This window comes from Convolutriloba macropyga, chromosome 3 (assembly GCF_964194025.1).
Source record: "Convolutriloba macropyga chromosome 3, txConMacr16.3, whole genome shotgun sequence".
Lineage (NCBI taxonomy): Eukaryota > Metazoa > Xenacoelomorpha > Acoela > Convolutidae > Convolutriloba > Convolutriloba macropyga.
This window is the reverse complement of record NC_134470.1, coordinates 75,195,386-75,213,885: the sequence shown is the minus strand read 5'-3', so window position 1 is coordinate 75,213,885 and position 18,500 is coordinate 75,195,386. Positions and strand designations below refer to the sequence as shown.

Sequence of the window (18,500 nt, the reverse complement as noted above, 5' to 3'; positions counted from 1 at the left end):
GGTTCTGTCAATACTTAGACTGACTTACAGTTCACGAAAAGAAGTTTATGATCGGGTAATAATCAAAGTTTTTCGAAAAGTATTTTTTTAATTCTGAAAAGCCATTAGCTGTGCACTCAAAGCACAAGAATGGTTGAACTAAAACTCATAGGGACGCCTATTGAAATTAGTCACTGAGTCTATGCCATAGGACTCCAAAAATGTAGTAAAATCTCAGAAACAAAATCAAAAGTTTATTAAAAATTATGAAAACTCAGAGTCGAAGTAAGAAAAAAAACAAGAGTGATTCCTTGAAAACGAATTTGTTCTTCATTGGGCATTTTTTAACTGTAAATGTGTTTTGTTATTAACGGAAACTCGATATGAAAAGTGACCAGTCTCTAAGTGGCTAAGAAAACAAAAAATATATGAAGTTTTCTAAAAAAGAACAGCTCTCAAATTGAATTCGACCAACGACAAAAAACCCATATGAGCGTATAGTTCCTCTCCCCTCCCCCAACCAGTGGGGTCAAAACAATTAATGCTTTAATGAAATTGAGATATAAGGGTTGACGAAAAATCGTAAGTGGAGTCGAGAAAGCCAATTATTGACGGTTTCGCTCTTCAAAAAGTGACCACTGACTGACTAGATAGGTTCATTATGAGCTGCTCTTTACTGCATGTTTGGAGATGTTGCGCGGATAATCTAAAACTAAACACTCATGAATCCAACTACTGCTAAAACGACGAAATTTTTGAGAAAACCCGTAATATCAACGCCATTAAATTGCATAGCTTTCAATTTAAGCCAATAAGTACGCTAAGTTATGCTTCGATGGGAAAACAAGGAAGTTCGTCATTCAAAACTTAGGATATTACACTATGTCATTTAATATGAAAGCAACAACAAATACCGGCAAAAACCAAAAATTCAGTAGAAAAGTGCGAAAAGAAAGTGTCGAAGCCATTTAAACCATACGCTTTTCTCTGAAAACTTTACCTATTCATTAAACGTCTTCTCTAAGTAAATAGGAACAATCAATATTAGGATATTTTGATAAGATTTCAAAAGGCACCAAAAATACAAAAGAATTTTCGAAAAAAAATATAATAACGAAAAATATCAAACGAAAAAAAACTTTCCCAGAGCATTAGGGTTGAGACTTTCCAAGTTGCCTATTTTAGATGGTTTGTTTTTCTATCTGGCACCCTTTTATTATTAATTTTTTGCCTTTTCAGATGCCTATTTTCAAGAACTCCTCAATGTAAATTCTGGAATTTAACAAAGATTAAAAAGAAAGTTCTCAGTTTTCATCAATGGATATATTTTTTTGGCTTGATCACAATGGATAATTTTTTTTCTGCACATAAACTAACCTTAGTTTATTCTTTGTCAACAACAATTATAAAATGCTAATGGGTTTCAAATTGTAATATATCCTGCGGGTTATCGTTGCTTCAATTTTTGCATTTTTGTGTACCAAAACGTCTTTCAAATTTATTATATTGATTTTTTTTGCTTGGCATACCTATCTGCAATTGAGCGACCGTTACCCAATTACAGTCTGTAAACTGTTTGTAACTTTTTGTCATAAGTAAATATGACATATTTCCTGTCGACAATTTGGGCTCAGATCAAACTTGGGCCAATCAGATCAAACAGTCCAAATTAGTTATGGGCCTAATTAAATGGTCCCAACTCGGCATGGAACCAATTAACTGTTAGCGTTTTGAGCCCAAAAATCCAAAATATAAAATCAAAATAAAACTTTTTTCGTTGTTTAAAATAAAAAATCGTCAAATTAAAGGACAACACATTGTTCAGTAATCACAATCAGGACTCAAAGTTGTCTTTGCAGAGTTCTGGCTGCAGTTTTTGGCGATACTTTGGGGCTTTTATCAGTACAATTAGTTTGTTGGGACGCTTTTTAGAGTTAACACTCTTTATTTAACCTCTATGCCGAGTTTGAAAATCGGAAGACTCATTCATAGCGATACCAAAAACTAGGAATAGGCCAGAGCAAACAAACCTACAAATGGGTATGGGCCAGACAAAACGGGCCGTTGGAACGGTATAGACTAACAAAACTGAAATTAGGGTATGAAACAGACCAATCAAAACGGTTTCAGGTATGGAGCAGGCCGAAATGGGTAAGAGCCAGAGCGAACAGAGCCATATTTTGTATAAGACCGTGTGCGGCGCGTCCAAATTTTTTTTCAAACTATGAGCTTTGTCGCGCCTGACCAACTCTCATCAGCAACCCATGTTCCTCTAGCCCATATTTGTCTGGTGTCGACGATCTTATCTCGGGCCGTTTAAATACTAACTCTAGTTTGTTCACTGTTCAATACTTTGCAATCACTTTTTCAATAATTTTCGATGTACAAAAATTATCAGAACCTCTTTTTTTTTGGAATTTCAACTGAAAATTGCTCGAGTTCATTTTAGTGCAGAAATCGCGTTATTGACAAACAAAGATCGGGTCCCCAACCCCAAGGCAGGTTAGGCCTGATGAACTTGGGTTGCGGAGATGCAGTTCGGTGCAACCAAAACCTTAATCTGGAGAAACATTTCCCCATACCCACACATTTGTAAGAAATGCGGTGAAATGTTTTTTTTTCACAGCATTCACCGCATTTCTTACAAAATATCACCACATTCACCGCATTTCTTAACAAAAATTCACCCAAAAACTTCGACCCGGGTAGATCTGTTCGGTCTGGTCAATACCCAAACTTCAGTCCGTTTGGTCTAGCCCCTACCCGGAACTTTTCCGCTAGCGCCCCCCCCCCTCCCCAGTAAATTAGGCACCCCCATTTGTATATGTTACCAGAGTTAACACAGCTCTGGTTTGAAGTTAATACGTGCATAATAATAACGAACTGCATATAATGTAAATATCCATCAATAACTTGTTCTTGTTGCATTTTTTGAAATTACTGGATTTGTAAAGGGGTCTACTACTTTGATTTTTCTGAAAAATGATGCAAATTTGTCTGTTGATGTATTGTAATAGGTAGGTAATCATGATCATAAGTAACTTTTCCAGAAAGGAGCAAAACATTAATATTTGGGGAGTGCCTAAAGTTCGGCTATATAGGACTGGTGGGGGGGGGGGGGGGGCTAGCGGAAAAGATGCCCCTACCCTTATTTTGGTCTGTTAAATCTGGCCCATGCTTAATTTGTTGTATCGCTATGAAAGAAGTCTTTTAACCTCTGTGGAAAGGTAACTCTTAGAGAGTTAGCTCTAACTAGCATCCAATTGAACTATTTGGACTGATCAAAGCCCTGAAGTCTCGCCAAAAACTGTAGCCGAACATTGTTAGACGATTAAGCAAACACCGAGTTTTGATTACTAATGTATTGTTCTTAGATTTGACGCTTTTTAAAAAATAGTAAAATTAGTTTCAGCTGAAGAACGGACTCAAAATTTGAATCGTGTAAATCATATATCTCTTAATGTGATTCTACATATTTAAGGCCTTCTTGCCCAGTGCAACAAACGTTTGTTCAGTCTCGCCTAGGGCCTCTCTTTGTGTCTGCTCTGTTTGGCTCTGTGGGTCCAACATCAGTTCGATCTGGCGAATACTTAATTTTAGGTCTGTTCTCTATGAACCCTCTTGTTTGCCACCCAAATACATTTTGACAAAAATTGTTCTGGGTCGAGGACCGTCAACCGGGGAATACATATTGCTAGGGACAAAACCTGAAGCTGACCATGCTGGGTAATCCAGCTAATTTTGGTTCCTATCTATCAAAACAATAGAGACAGACGGTTTTTTTTCAATAGTTGTAAATGAATTAGGTGATATATGGAAATTATTTCGACTAATCTTAGTGAATGCAATGATTTATCGTAATAAACACACACTAATGTTTCTAATGAATACCGAACAATCCATCATATGACTCTTCATAATTTCGAAATCAACCACATTGATCCTCTCAAATCGGAAAGCTGTATTTGAGCTTTAAGCAATTTACAAAATTTTGCGGGATCCCCCGCCTACTCAAATGAGTTGGTGTGTTATTTCATTCGCATCCCAAAAACGCGTAAAATGGAAAAATTAATTTATTCTACACACAAGCCAATGACCAATGAAAGTAAGTTTAAGCCATATTGATTTCCTGATCGACAACACACGGTGTACAGAGGTGACATAGGGGGGACAGTTGCCACTTTGGGGGGTATTAAAGTTTTATAAGCTCGGGGCGGGGGGGGGGGGGCAGCTACAGCTGTGAACAATTTGAGACACATGTGCCAGAACAAGTTCGTTACAGCATATAGAACTACAAGGAGGCTCGGTAATGTGCGTTCGCACATTCAGTTCCGACCCCGCTCATCTACATTTTTCACTTAATTGTCTACCAAATGAGGAAGAGATAAAACAATTAACATATCAACATATAGTTCAACAAACTACTAAAAGAATAAAACAATCTACTCTAGAGGGCCTATGAGACCTGCTGCTACCATAATATGACTGCCAGAAAGGACGGCAATTTAAATCAAATAGTTACAAATTTTAATTACGACCAAAACTCCTTGTCCATTTTTTGAAAACCACTAATAACCAAATCAAAATGGCATCAGATAAAATTTGTACTCAGAAGATTAACCGGCGTTTTTTGGAACAAAATATGGTACTTTTCCTCAATGCGACTTGGCAACAAGTCGACTAGAAATGAGCAAAAGGGGCAAAGTTTATTAAAATATTGCTTTTTTTAAAAAGAGAATTAAATTCGAACTGATTAAAAACATTACGCATCAAATTCAATCATTGAGAAAGTCTTTTATACCTCAATAGAGAGCAACTGAGGCCTTTCATTATCCAGGATATGTCATACGACTGCAAAAAAAAACGACAAGTACAGGCAAAAGCTAACAATTTGCACAAAAAATTATGCACAAAAACGATGTCCCCCCAATCAATTAAATATTAAGCTGATCACTAAAAACAAAAAAAACCGTCGTTTGCTTTTTTTGAAGGTAATAAACTTTGTAAATCAAATGACACCTATTATTGTGATACTGTGAAAAGAACAAAAACCTACAAAAAAGGGGCAAGTATGCAAAAATCACGAAAATTGGTTTTATGAAAACTGGTTGTTCCAAGAAGAGAGACCATTTGAGAAAAAATAAAACCGTTATGAAGAGCAAATTGTATTTCAATCGATAATTGATGTGAATTGTATATAGAGATGCTTAGCTATTATTTAACAGAAATGAAATTGGCAGATTTCAAAAATCTATCTCTTTTTAATTAAAAACAAATATTTTCAAAATTCATAGCCAACAACTGATGTTTGTCTTGCAACTACTCGGAAAATTAATTTCAGCTGTTATTAATGAGACTAAATCATAAGAATATAAAATAATATTAAATACAAGCTGTACTAATAAGTTTCACAAACAACTTTACGAAACCACAGTTTTGAAGCAATTAAATTATTTAAAGATATTAACCGCGAGAATATAACATCTTCATTTGTGTCTCCTTTGACCATCATAACGTCTTTTTGTAAAACGACTATCAAAAAATGACAACAAAAAGAACCACAAAAACTGAAAAATATCTAAACTTCACAAAATTCTTTTGAAACAAATTGTCTAAGCCCTGAAGACATCATTTATAACGTTTTAACAACAGAAAAATTATTGTTTGATTCAACAAAACATTGAAAAGAGCTCTAAATAATGAGGCTAATTTACGAAAATGATACAACATTGTTTAATACGAAAAAAGCAAACCAGAACAAAAAGGGATAAGTTGAAGAATACTATTACTCTTTTTTTTAGAAGTTTAATTCGAAATTCAAAAGAACCCTTAGCTATTTACCGATATCAGTTATTAATTTCATTTGTTTATCTTTAGTTGGCAACTGAAACCTTTAAATACACAATTTTTGGCATATGACAACAAAAATTTACAACAAAGGGCAAAAATAAAAAACTATCAATTTCTGCAAGAGAACGGTGTCGCAGCCCTTCAAACCATATTTTATGAAAACAAAAAATATTTTCAGTTTCAAATGTTTTAAAAGTTTTTTCAGTTAGATTGTTAAGTAATGTTACAATTGACGAATGTTACAGTTTACAACGAAACAAAAACAACAGCAAAAATTGGAAATTATACACAAAAATCAGAAAATTTTCTATGAAAACCCGTATTACCAAAAGCAAGAAACCTTCTGTTAAAACAATCGTCCACAAAATTAGTTTGTGTTCTAAACGGAGGAAAGATTGACCTGTACTTACTGAGAATAAACAAAATGTTGACTAAAATAAAATAAATTTGACAGGTTCAAAAAATTACAGAAATTTCCTTAAAACAAATACATTCAATAACATAAGAGACATTAGGTAACAACCGAATGAATAAAAAAGGTTCACTTGCACCTCTTCAGGAAGAAATTTAGATCTTTGAGTGGTTAAACTTAGAAATCAGACTGCCAAAATAATAACAATTGAATGTGAAAGACAAGAATTCATTTAAATTTTACTAAAACTCTTCCTCAAAGCCATAAAAACCCTTTGGTTCTCTGAAAACAAACTGTATCTACATTCTGCCTCAATTTTACGTAAATTGTAGCTGTCATTAGCGGAGCCGTGAATAAACAATATTGTCAGTAATTAACATTAAGAAAACAAAAGCAAAATATTTTGAAAAAAGGCAGCATCAAAATAAAAACCAAAAAGTCTGATTCTAAGAATCCAAGATATTGTCAAACCTCTCCGTGATTTTGTCGCGGGTTCAGCAAACTGACCAGTGTTCCAAGTGTTTGCGAAGTAGACCAATTGTTGCAAAGAATTCTTCAAATATTAAAAAAAAGATCGATGCTTTTTGTATAATTATCGAGTTAAATCTGCAAAAAACGGCAAAGTTTTAATTCCAGAAGACTTTCATACGGCGCCTAATTGCAACTAGCGCTCTTTTTGAGATTAGGGAGTCTGTTTAAAGGTTTTTAGGTCACTTAGTGTGGCAAACTTTAACAAAGTGGACGTAAAAAGCATATTTTGTGCCATTTTTGATGGAAAAATTGAATTTTGAAAATTTTATCAAAAATTTTAGCCAAAAAAACTTCAATCAAACAATTCAGCAACTCTTTTATCTCTAACGGTAACAACAACACTCTGCCGATAAAAATTTTATCTTATTTTCAACTATATTAGCAAAATTGTCACATTTTAGCAAAAATTACTGAAAATGTGAAGAAAAACAGTCGAATGTTCACAAAACTTTAAACCTCGATAAACTCCCTGTAAAAAACGAAAATCGAAAAAATCTTTTTAATTCCGTATTGTACGCTGGACGTACCACTCATAATTCTCTACGATGAATATATCGATCGGCCAAAATTGACTGAACAAAAAAAAACAGTTGAGTATATAGTTCCTCCGCACTAAAGTGGGGGTGGGAACAATAATCATGGGGCTTTTCCAGACATCTCTGCCCTAGGTTGTAGAGTTTTTTGTGATTGTTTTTTGAAAAAATTTGAAAAAATTTTTCAGTGTAAACAGGCCCAGAGTTTTTTTTATCAGTGTAGAACTCCAAAATTCTTTTCAATTGCTCTCAAACAAAGTTTTTAGCAATTATATTAGTCCTGTTGGTTTTTTATTGAGATTTTTATACTACCGACTGTTCGTCTGATAGTATTTTATTGTCCTGGCAATTCGAGTTTTGTGCGCAAATAGTGATAAGACGTTAGCTCCTCAATGTCAACCTGTCGCCAGTTGTTAGAGCTTTTCTTATTTCTTCTGATAGATTTCAGTAATTTTATGCAAAGTATTGCAATTCAAATTTCGCGCTAAGAGCATAGGAGAAGGCGAATTTGAAAGTTTTCAAGAATTAGCCAAAAGTTTTCATTCTTTGGCTAATTGTTTGGTCGATTTAGTTATAAAAATTGGCCTAAAGGAGATATGAAAACACTTTCAGTGGTCATCTTTCATTTTTTTTTCTACAGTTAAGAGATACTGTTGACCTTTAATAATAATTTTTCCTCTGTTTTAATTTACAGATTAATTAACAGTTTTGCGAGCATTTTTTGGTCCCGTGACTATTTCACTGTACGCAAAGTTTTTTTCCGAATGAATAATTTTTTGACCACATCTGTTTTACCTCCCTCGTGAAATAACTGCTTACTCTGAATTGGGATTTTAAATTCTTTGAGGAGCGTCGGTAATTTGTTTACACTTCAAATTCTGACTCCTTCAGCAATCGTACCTCGGAAGATACACTTTTTCACAAACCAGCAGAATAGAATGTCTTGTTTAACTTGTAATGACTTAAACGCATAACATTTTTAAAATCTCATTGAAAAAATTGTTGCTTTCTGTACACTTCTTTCAAATTTTATTCAGAACTCATCGTCAAAAAGTTATTCAGCTAAGTTTACAGTAAAAAAAATTGTCATTTTGTACAGTTACTTCTGAGAGTTATTTTATTTATCTATGCATTCTTTTCGAATTTTATTCAAAATTCGTCAAAAATATTAAGCAAAGTTTACAGCACAAATTTTTTTCAAAATTCATCGTCAAAAAAATTAAGCGAAGTTTACAGCACATTAGGGAGTCTGTTTAAAGGTTTTTAGTTCACTTAGTGTGGCAAACTTTAACAAAGTGGACGTAAAAAGCATATTTTGTGCCATTTTTGATGGAAAAATTGAATTTTGAAAATTTTATCAAAAATTTTAGCCAAAAAAACTTCAATCAAACAATTCAGCAACGCTCTTCTATCTCTAACGGTAACAACAACACTCTGCCGATAAAAATTTTATCTTATTTTCAACTATATTAGCGAAATTGTCACATTTTAGCAAAAATTACTGAAAATGTGAAGAAAAACAGTCGAATGTTCACAAAACTTTAAACCTCGATAACTCCCTGTAAAAAACGAAAATCGAAAAAATCTTTTTAATTCCGTATTTTACGCTGGACGTACCACTCATAATTCTCTACGATGAATATATCGATCGGCCAAAATTGACTGAACAAAAAAAAGTTGAGTATATAGTTCCTCCGCACTAAAGTGGGGGTCGGAACAATAATCATGGGGCTTTTTCAGACATCTCTGCCCTAGGTTGTAGAGTTTTTTGTGATTGTGTTAGATTTTTATTTGCAGAATGCTGTTCTGTTCGTGTTCGTCCATTTCACTTCTCTTCTGCTCTCCATTTTTGAAAATTTAAAAAAATTTTTCAGTGTAAACAGGCCCAGAGTTTTTTATCAGTGTAGAACTCCAAAATTCTTTTCAATTGCTCTCAAACAAAGTTTTTAGCAATTATATTAGTCCTGTTGGTTTTTTAATGAGATTTTTATACTACCGACTGTTCGTCTGATAGTATTTTATTGTCCTGGCAATTCGAGTTTTCTGCGCAAATAGTGATAAGACGTTAGCTCCTCAATGTCAACCTGTCGCCAGTTGTTAGAGCTTTTCTTATTTCTTCTGATAGATTTCAGTAATTTTATGCAAAGTATTGCAATTCAAATTTCGCGCTAAGAGCATAGGAGAAGGCGAATTTGAAAGTTTTCAAGAATTAGACAAAAGTTTTCATTCTTTGGCTAATTGTTTGGTCGATTTAGTTATAAAAATTGGCTTAAAGGAGATATGAAAACACTTTCAGTGGTCATCTTTCATTTTTTTTCTACAGTTAAGAGATACTGTTGACCTTTAATAATAATTTTTCCTCTGTTTTAATTTACAGATTAATTAACAGTTTTGCGAGCATTTTTTGGTCCCGTGACTATTTCACTGTACGCAAAGTTTTTTTCCGAATGAATAATTTTTTGACCACATCTGTTTTACCTCCCTCGTGAAATAACTGCTTACTCTGAATTGGGATTTTAAATTCTTTGAGGAGCGTCGGTAATTTGTTTACACTTCAAATTCTGACTCCTTCAGCAATCGTACCTCGGAAGATACACTTTTTCACAAACCAGCAGAATAGAATGTCTTGTTTAACTTGTAATGACTTAAACGCATAACATTTTTAAAATCTCATTGAAAAAATTGTTGCTTTCTGTACACTTCTTTCAAATTTTATTCAGAACTCATCGTCAAAAAGTTATTCAGCTAAGTTTACAGTAAAAAAAAATTGTCATTTTGTACAGTTACTTCTGAGAGTTATTTTATTTATCTATGCATTCTTTTCGAATTTTATTCAAAATTCGTCGTCAAAAATATTAAGCAAAGTTTACAGCACAAATTTTTTTCAAAATTCATCGTCAAAAAAATTAAGCGAAGTTTACAGCACATTAGGGAGTCTGTTTAAAGGTTTTTAGTTCACTTAGTGTGGCAAACTTTAACAAAGTGGACGTAAAAAGCATATTTTGTGCCATTTTTGATGGAAAAATTGAATTTTGAAAATTTTATCAAAAATTTTAGCCAAAAAAACTTCAATCAAACAATTCAGCAACGCTCTTCTATCTCTAACGGTAACAACAACACTCTGCCGATAAAAATTTTATCTTATTTTCAACTATATTAGCGAAATTGTCACATTTTAGCAAAAATTACTGAAAATGTGAAGAAAAACAGTCGAATGTTCACAAAACTTTAAACCTCGATAACTCCCTGTAAAAAACGAAAATCGAAAAAATCTTTTTAATTCCGTATTTTACGCTGGACGTACCACTCATAATTCTCTACGATGAATATATCGATCGGCCAAAATTGACTGAACAAAAAAAAACAGTTGAGTATATAGTTCCTCCGCACTAAAGTGGGGGTCGGAACAATAATCATGGGGCTTTTCCAGACATCTCTGCCCTAGGTTGTAGAGTTTTTTGTGATTGTGTTAGATTTTTATTTGCAGAATGCTGTTCTGTTCGTGTTCGTCCATTTCACTTCTCTTCTGCTCTCCATTTTTGAAAATTTAAAAAAATTTTTCAGTGTAAACAGGCCCAGAGTTTTTATCAGTGTAGAACTCCAAAATTCTTTTCAATTGCTCTCAAACAAAGTTTTTAGCAATTATATTAGTCCTGTTGGTTTTTTATTGAGATTTTTATACTACCGACTGTTCGTCTGATAGTATTTTATTGTCCTGGCAATTCGAGTTTTGTGCGCAAATAGTGATAAGACGTTAGCTCCTCAATGTCAACCTGTCGCCAGTTGTTAGAGCTTTTCTTATTTCTTCTGATAGATTTCAGTAATTTTATGCAAAGTATTGCAATTCAAATTTCGCGCTAAGAGCATAGGAGAAGGCGAATTTGAAAGTTTTCAAGAATTAGACAAAAGTTTTCATTCTTTGGCTAATTGTTTGGTCGATTTAGTTATAAAAATTGGCCTAAAGGAGATATGAAAACACTTTCAGTGGTCATCTTTCATTTTTTTTTCTACAGTTAAGAGATACTGTTGACCTTTAATAATAATTTTTCCTCTGTTTTAATTTACAGATTAACAGTTTTGCGAGCATTTTTTGGTCCCGTGACTATTTCACTGTACGCAATGTTTTTTTTTCCGAATGAATAATTTTTTGACCACATCTGTTTTACCTCCCTCGTGAAATAACTGCTTACTCTGAATTGGGATTTTAAATTCTTTGAGGAGCGTCGGTAATTTGTTTACACCTCAAATTCTGACTCCTTCAGCAATCGTACCTCGGAAGATACACTTTTTCACAAACCAGCAGAATAAAATGTCTTGTTTAACTTGTAATGACTTAAACGCATAACATTTTTAAAATCTCATTGAAAAAATTGTTGCTTTCTGTACACTTCTTTCAAATTTTATTCAAAACTCATCGTCAAAAAGTTATTCAGCTAAGTTTACAGTAAAAAAAATTGTCATTTTGTACAGTTACTTCTGAGAGTTATTTTATTTATCTATGCATTCTTTTTGAATTTTATTCAAAATTCGTCGTCAAAAATATTAAGCAAAGTTTACACCACAAATTTTTTTTCAAAATTCATCGTCAAAAAAATTAAGCGAAGTTTACAGCACAAATTTTATTCACAATTCATCGTCAAAAAGTTATTCAGCTAAGTTTACAGTAAAAAAAATTGTCTTTTTGTGCAGTTACTTCTGAGAGTTATTTTATTTTTCTATGCATTCTTTTCGAATTTTATTCAAAATTCGTCGTCAAAAATATTAAGCAAAGTTTACAGCACAAATTTTATTCACAATTCATCGTCAAAAAAATTAAGCGAAGTTTACAGCACATTAGGGAGTCTGTTTAAGGGTTTTTAGTTCACTTAGTGTGGCAAACTTTAACAAAGTGGACGTAAAAAGCATATTTTGTGCCATTTTTGATGGAAAAATTGAATTTTGAAAATTTTATCAAAAATTTTAGCCAAAAAAACTTCAATCAAACAATTCAGCAACGCTCTTCTATCTCTAACGGTAACAACAACACTCTGCCGATAAAAATTTTATCTTATTTTCAACTATATTAGCGAAATTGTCACATTTTAGCAAAAATTACTGAAAATGTGAAGAAAAACAGTCGAATGTTCACAAAACTTTAAACCTCGATAACTCCCTGTAAAAAACGAAAATCGAAAAAATCTTTTTAATTCCGTATTTTACGCTGGACGTACCACTCATAATTCTCTACGATGAATATATCGATCGGCCAAAATTGACTGAACAAAAAAAAGTTGAGTATATAGTTCCTCCGCACTAAAGTGGGGGTCGGAACAATAATCATGGGGCTTTTCCAGACATCTCTGCCCTAGGTTGTAGAGTTTTTTGTGATTGTGTTAGATTTTTATTTGCAGAATGCTGTTCTGTTCGTGTTCGTCCATTTCACTTCTCTTCTGCTCTCCATTTTTGAAAATTTAAAAAAATTTTTCAGTGTAAACAGGCCCAGAGTTTTTTATCAGTGTAGAACTCCAAAATTCTTTTCAATTGCTCTCAAACAAAGTTTTTAGCAATTATATTAGTCCTGTTGGTTTTTTAATGAGATTTTTATACTACCGACTGTTCGTCTGATAGTATTTTATTGTCCTGGCAATTCGAGTTTTGTGCGCAAATAGTGATAAGACGTTAGCTCCTCAATGTCAACCTGTCGCCAGTTGTTAGAGCTTTTCTTATTTCTTCTGATAGATTTCAGTAATTTTATGCAAAGTATTGCAATTCAAATTTCGCGCTAAGAGCATAGGAGAAGGCGAATTTGAAAGTTTTCAAGAATTAGACAAAAGTTTTCATTCTTTGGCTAATTGTTTGGTCGATTTAGTTATAAAAATTGGCTTAAAGGAGATATGAAAACACTTTCAGTGGTCATCTTTCATTTTTTTTCTACAGTTAAGAGATACTGTTGACCTTTAATAATAATTTTTCCTCTGTTTTAATTTACAGATTAATTAACAGTTTTGCGAGCATTTTTTGGTCCCGTGACTATTTCACTGTACGCAAAGTTTTTTTCCGAATGAATAATTTTTTGACCACATCTGTTTTACCTCCCTCGTGAAATAACTGCTTACTCTGAATTGGGATTTTAAATTCTTTGAGGAGCGTCGGTAATTTGTTTACACTTCAAATTCTGACTCCTTCAGCAATCGTACCTCGGAAGATACACTTTTTCACAAACCAGCAGAATAGAATGTCTTGTTTAACTTGTAATGACTTAAACGCATAACATTTTTAAAATCTCATTGAAAAAATTGTTGCTTTCTGTACACTTCTTTCAAATTTTATTCAGAACTCATCGTCAAAAAGTTATTCAGCTAAGTTTACAGTAAAAAAAAATTGTCATTTTGTACAGTTACTTCTGAGAGTTATTTTATTTATCTATGCATTCTTTTCGAATTTTATTCAAAATTCGTCGTCAAAAATATTAAGCAAAGTTTACAGCACAAATTTTTTTCAAAATTCATCGTCAAAAAAATTAAGCGAAGTTTACAGCACATTAGGGAGTCTGTTTAAAGGTTTTTAGTTCACTTAGTGTGGCAAACTTTAACAAAGTGGACGTAAAAAGCATATTTTGTGCCATTTTTGATGGAAAAATTGAATTTTGAAAATTTTATCAAAAATTTTAGCCAAAAAAACTTCAATCAAACAATTCAGCAACGCTCTTCTATCTCTAACGGTAACAACAACACTCTGCCGATAAAAATTTTATCTTATTTTCAACTATATTAGCGAAATTGTCACATTTTAGCAAAAATTACTGAAAATGTGAAGAAAAACAGTCGAATGTTCACAAAACTTTAAACCTCGATAACTCCCTGTAAAAAACGAAAATCGAAAAAATCTTTTTAATTCCGTATTTTACGCTGGACGTACCACTCATAATTCTCTACGATGAATATATCGATCGGCCAAAATTGACTGAACAAAAAAAAACAGTTGAGTATATAGTTCCTCCGCACTAAAGTGGGGGTCGGAACAATAATCATGGGGCTTTTCCAGACATCTCTGCCCTAGGTTGTAGAGTTTTTTGTGATTGTGTTAGATTTTTATTTGCAGAATGCTGTTCTGTTCGTGTTCGTCCATTTCACTTCTCTTCTGCTCTCCATTTTTGAAAATTTAAAAAAATTTTTCAGTGTAAACAGGCCCAGAGTTTTTATCAGTGTAGAACTCCAAAATTCTTTTCAATTGCTCTCAAACAAAGTTTTTAGCAATTATATTAGTCCTGTTGGTTTTTTATTGAGATTTTTATACTACCGACTGTTCGTCTGATAGTATTTTATTGTCCTGGCAATTCGAGTTTTGTGCGCAAATAGTGATAAGACGTTAGCTCCTCAATGTCAACCTGTCGCCAGTTGTTAGAGCTTTTCTTATTTCTTCTGATAGATTTCAGTAATTTTATGCAAAGTATTGCAATTCAAATTTCGCGCTAAGAGCATAGGAGAAGGCGAATTTGAAAGTTTTCAAGAATTAGACAAAAGTTTTCATTCTTTGGCTAATTGTTTGGTCGATTTAGTTATAAAAATTGGCCTAAAGGAGATATGAAAACACTTTCAGTGGTCATCTTTCATTTTTTTTTCTACAGTTAAGAGATACTGTTGACCTTTAATAATAATTTTTCCTCTGTTTTAATTTACAGATTAACAGTTTTGCGAGCATTTTTTGGTCCCGTGACTATTTCACTGTACGCAATGTTTTTTTTTCCGAATGAATAATTTTTTGACCACATCTGTTTTACCTCCCTCGTGAAATAACTGCTTACTCTGAATTGGGATTTTAAATTCTTTGAGGAGCGTCGGTAATTTGTTTACACCTCAAATTCTGACTCCTTCAGCAATCGTACCTCGGAAGATACACTTTTTCACAAACCAGCAGAATAAAATGTCTTGTTTAACTTGTAATGACTTAAACGCATAACATTTTTAAAATCTCATTGAAAAAATTGTTGCTTTCTGTACACTTCTTTCAAATTTTATTCAAAACTCATCGTCAAAAAGTTATTCAGCTAAGTTTACAGTAAAAAAAATTGTCATTTTGTACAGTTACTTCTGAGAGTTATTTTATTTATCTATGCATTCTTTTTGAATTTTATTCAAAATTCGTCGTCAAAAATATTAAGCAAAGTTTACACCACAAATTTTTTTTCAAAATTCATCGTCAAAAAAATTAAGCGAAGTTTACAGCACAAATTTTATTCACAATTCATCGTCAAAAAGTTATTCAGCTAAGTTTACAGTAAAAAAAATTGTCTTTTTGTGCAGTTACTTCTGAGAGTTATTTTATTTTTCTATGCATTCTTTTCGAATTTTATTCAAAATTCGTCGTCAAAAATATTAAGCAAAGTTTACAGCACAAATTTTATTCACAATTCATCGTCAAAAAAATTAAGCGAAGTTTACAGCACATTAGGGAGTCTGTTTAAGGGTTTTTAGTTCACTTAGTGTGGCAAACTTTAACAAAGTGGACGTAAAAAGCATATTTTGTGCCATTTTTGATGGAAAAATTGAATTTTGAAAATTTTATCAAAAATTTTAGCCAAAAAAGCTTCAATCAAACAATTCAGCAACGCTCTTCTATCTCTAACGGTAACAACAACACTCTGCCGATAAAAATTTTATCTTATTTTCAACTATATTAGCGAAATTGTCACATTTTAGCAAAAATTACTGAAAATGTGAAGAAAAACAGTCGAATGTTCACAAAACTTTAAACCTCGATAACTCCCTGTAAAAAACGAAAATCGAAAAAATCTTTTTAATTCCGTATTTTACGCTGGACGTACCACTCATAATTCTCTACGATGAATATATCGATCGGCCAAAATTGACTGAACAAAAAAAAAACAGTTGAGTATATAGTTCCTCCGCACTAAAGTGGGGGTCGGAACAATAATCATGGGGCTTTTCCAGACATCTCTGCCCTAGGTTGTAGAGTTTTTTGTGATTGTTTTTTGAAAAAATTTGAAAAAATTTTTCAGTGTAAACAGGCCCAGAGTTTTTTTATCAGTGTAGAACTCCAAAATTCTTTTCAATTGCTCTCAAACAAAGTTTTTAGCAATTATATTAGTCCTGTTGGTTTTTTATTGAGATTTTTATACTACCGACTGTTCGTCTGATAGTATTTTATTGTCCTGGCAATTCGAGTTTTGTGCGCAAATAGTGATAAGACGTTAGCTCCTCAATGTCAACCTGTCGCCAGTTGTTAGAGCTTTTCTTATTTCTTCTGATAGATTTCAGTAATTTTATGCAAAGTATTGCAATTCAAATTTCGCGCTAAGAGCATAGGAGAAGGCGAATTTGAAAGTTTTCAAGAATTAGCCAAAAGTTTTCATTCTTTGGCTAATTGTTTGGTCGATTTAGTTATAAAAATTGGCCTAAAGGAGATATGAAAACACTTTCAGTGGTCATCTTTCATTTTTTTTTCTACAGTTAAGAGATACTGTTGACCTTTAATAATAATTTTTCCTCTGTTTTAATTTACAGATTAATTAACAGTTTTGCGAGCATTTTTTGGTCCCGTGACTATTTCACTGTACGCAAAGTTTTTTTCCGAATGAATAATTTTTTGACCACATCTGTTTTACCTCCCTCGTGAAATAACTGCTTACTCTGAATTGGGATTTTAAATTCTTTGAGGAGCGTCGGTAATTTGTTTACACTTCAAATTCTGACTCCTTCAGCAATCGTACCTCGGAAGATACACTTTTTCACAAACCAGCAGAATAGAATGTCTTGTTTAACTTGTAATGACTTAAACGCATAACATTTTTAAAATCTCATTGAAAAAATTGTTGCTTTCTGTACACTTCTTTCAAATTTTATTCAAAACTCATCGTCAAAAAGTTATTCAGCTAAGTTTACAGTAAAAAAATTGTCTTTTTGTACAGTTACTTCTGAGAGTTATTTTATTTTTCTATGCATTCTTTTTGAATTTTATTCAAAATTCGTCGTCAAAAATATTAAGCAAAGTTTACACCACAAATTTTTTTTCAAAATTCATCGTCAAAAAAATTAAGCGAAGTTTACAGCACAAATTTTATTCACAATTCATCGTCAAAAAGTTATTCAGCTAAGTTTACAGTAAAAAAAATTGTCTTTTTGTACAGTTACTTCTGAGAGTTATTTTATTTTTCTATGCATTCTTTTCGAATTTTATTCAAAATTCGTCGTCAAAAATATTAAGCAAAGTTTACAGCACAAATTTTATTCACAATTCATCGTCAAAAAAATTAAGCGAAGTTTACAGCACATTAGGGAGTCTGTTTAAAGGTTTTTAGTTCACTTAGTGTGGCAAACTTTAACAAAGTGGACGTAAAAAGCATATTTTGTGCCATTTTTGATGGAAAAATTGAATTTTGAAAATTTTATCAAAAATTTTAGCCAAAAAAACTTCAATCAAACAATTCAGCAACGCTCTTCTATCTCTAACGGTAACAACAACACTCTGCCGATAAAAATTTTATCTTATTTTCAACTATATTAGCGAAATTGTCACATTTTAGCAAAAATTACTGAAAATGTGAAGAAAAACAGTCGAATGTTCACAAAACTTTAAACCTCGATAACTCCCTGTAAAAAACGAAAATCGAAAAAATCTTTTTAATTCCGTATTTTACGCTGGACGTACCACTCATAATTCTCTACGATGAATATATCGATCGGCCAAAATTGACTGAACAAAAAAAAAACAGTTGAGTATATAGTTCCTCCGCACTAAAGTGGGGGTCGGAACAATAATCATGGGGCTTTTCCAGACATCTCTGCCCTAGGTTGTAGAGTTTTTTGTGATTGTTTTTTGAAAAAATTTGAAAAAATTTTTCAGTGTAAACAGGCCCAGAGTTTTTTTATCAGTGTAGAACTCCAAAATTCTTTTCAATTGCTCTCAAACAAAGTTTTTAGCAATTATATTAGTCCTGTTGGTTTTTTATTGAGATTTTTATACTACCGACTGTTCGTCTGATAGTATTTTATTGTCCTGGCAATTCGAGTTTTGTGCGCAAATAGTGATAAGACGTTAGCTCCTCAATGTCAACCTGTCGCCAGTTGTTAGAGCTTTTCTTATTTCTTCTGATAGATTTCAGTAATTTTATGCAAAGTATTGCAATTCAAATTTCGCGCTAAGAGCATAGGAGAAGGCGAATTTGAAAGTTTTCAAGAATTAGCCAAAAGTTTTCA

The 18,500-nt window shown here is 32.6% G+C and overlaps 2 protein-coding genes across 3 annotated transcripts in view; both read left to right on the top strand.

The window, feature by feature from the left end:
- The window catches only part of LOC142336458 (sodium-dependent serotonin transporter-like), a 526,993-nt gene that overhangs the window by 114,887 nt on the left and 393,606 nt on the right, over positions 1-18,500 (top strand). The window lies entirely within an intron of this gene.
- Positions 1-18,500, top strand: part of LOC142336455 (uncharacterized) — a 101,840-nt gene that overhangs the window by 43,812 nt on the left and 39,528 nt on the right. The window lies entirely within an intron of this gene.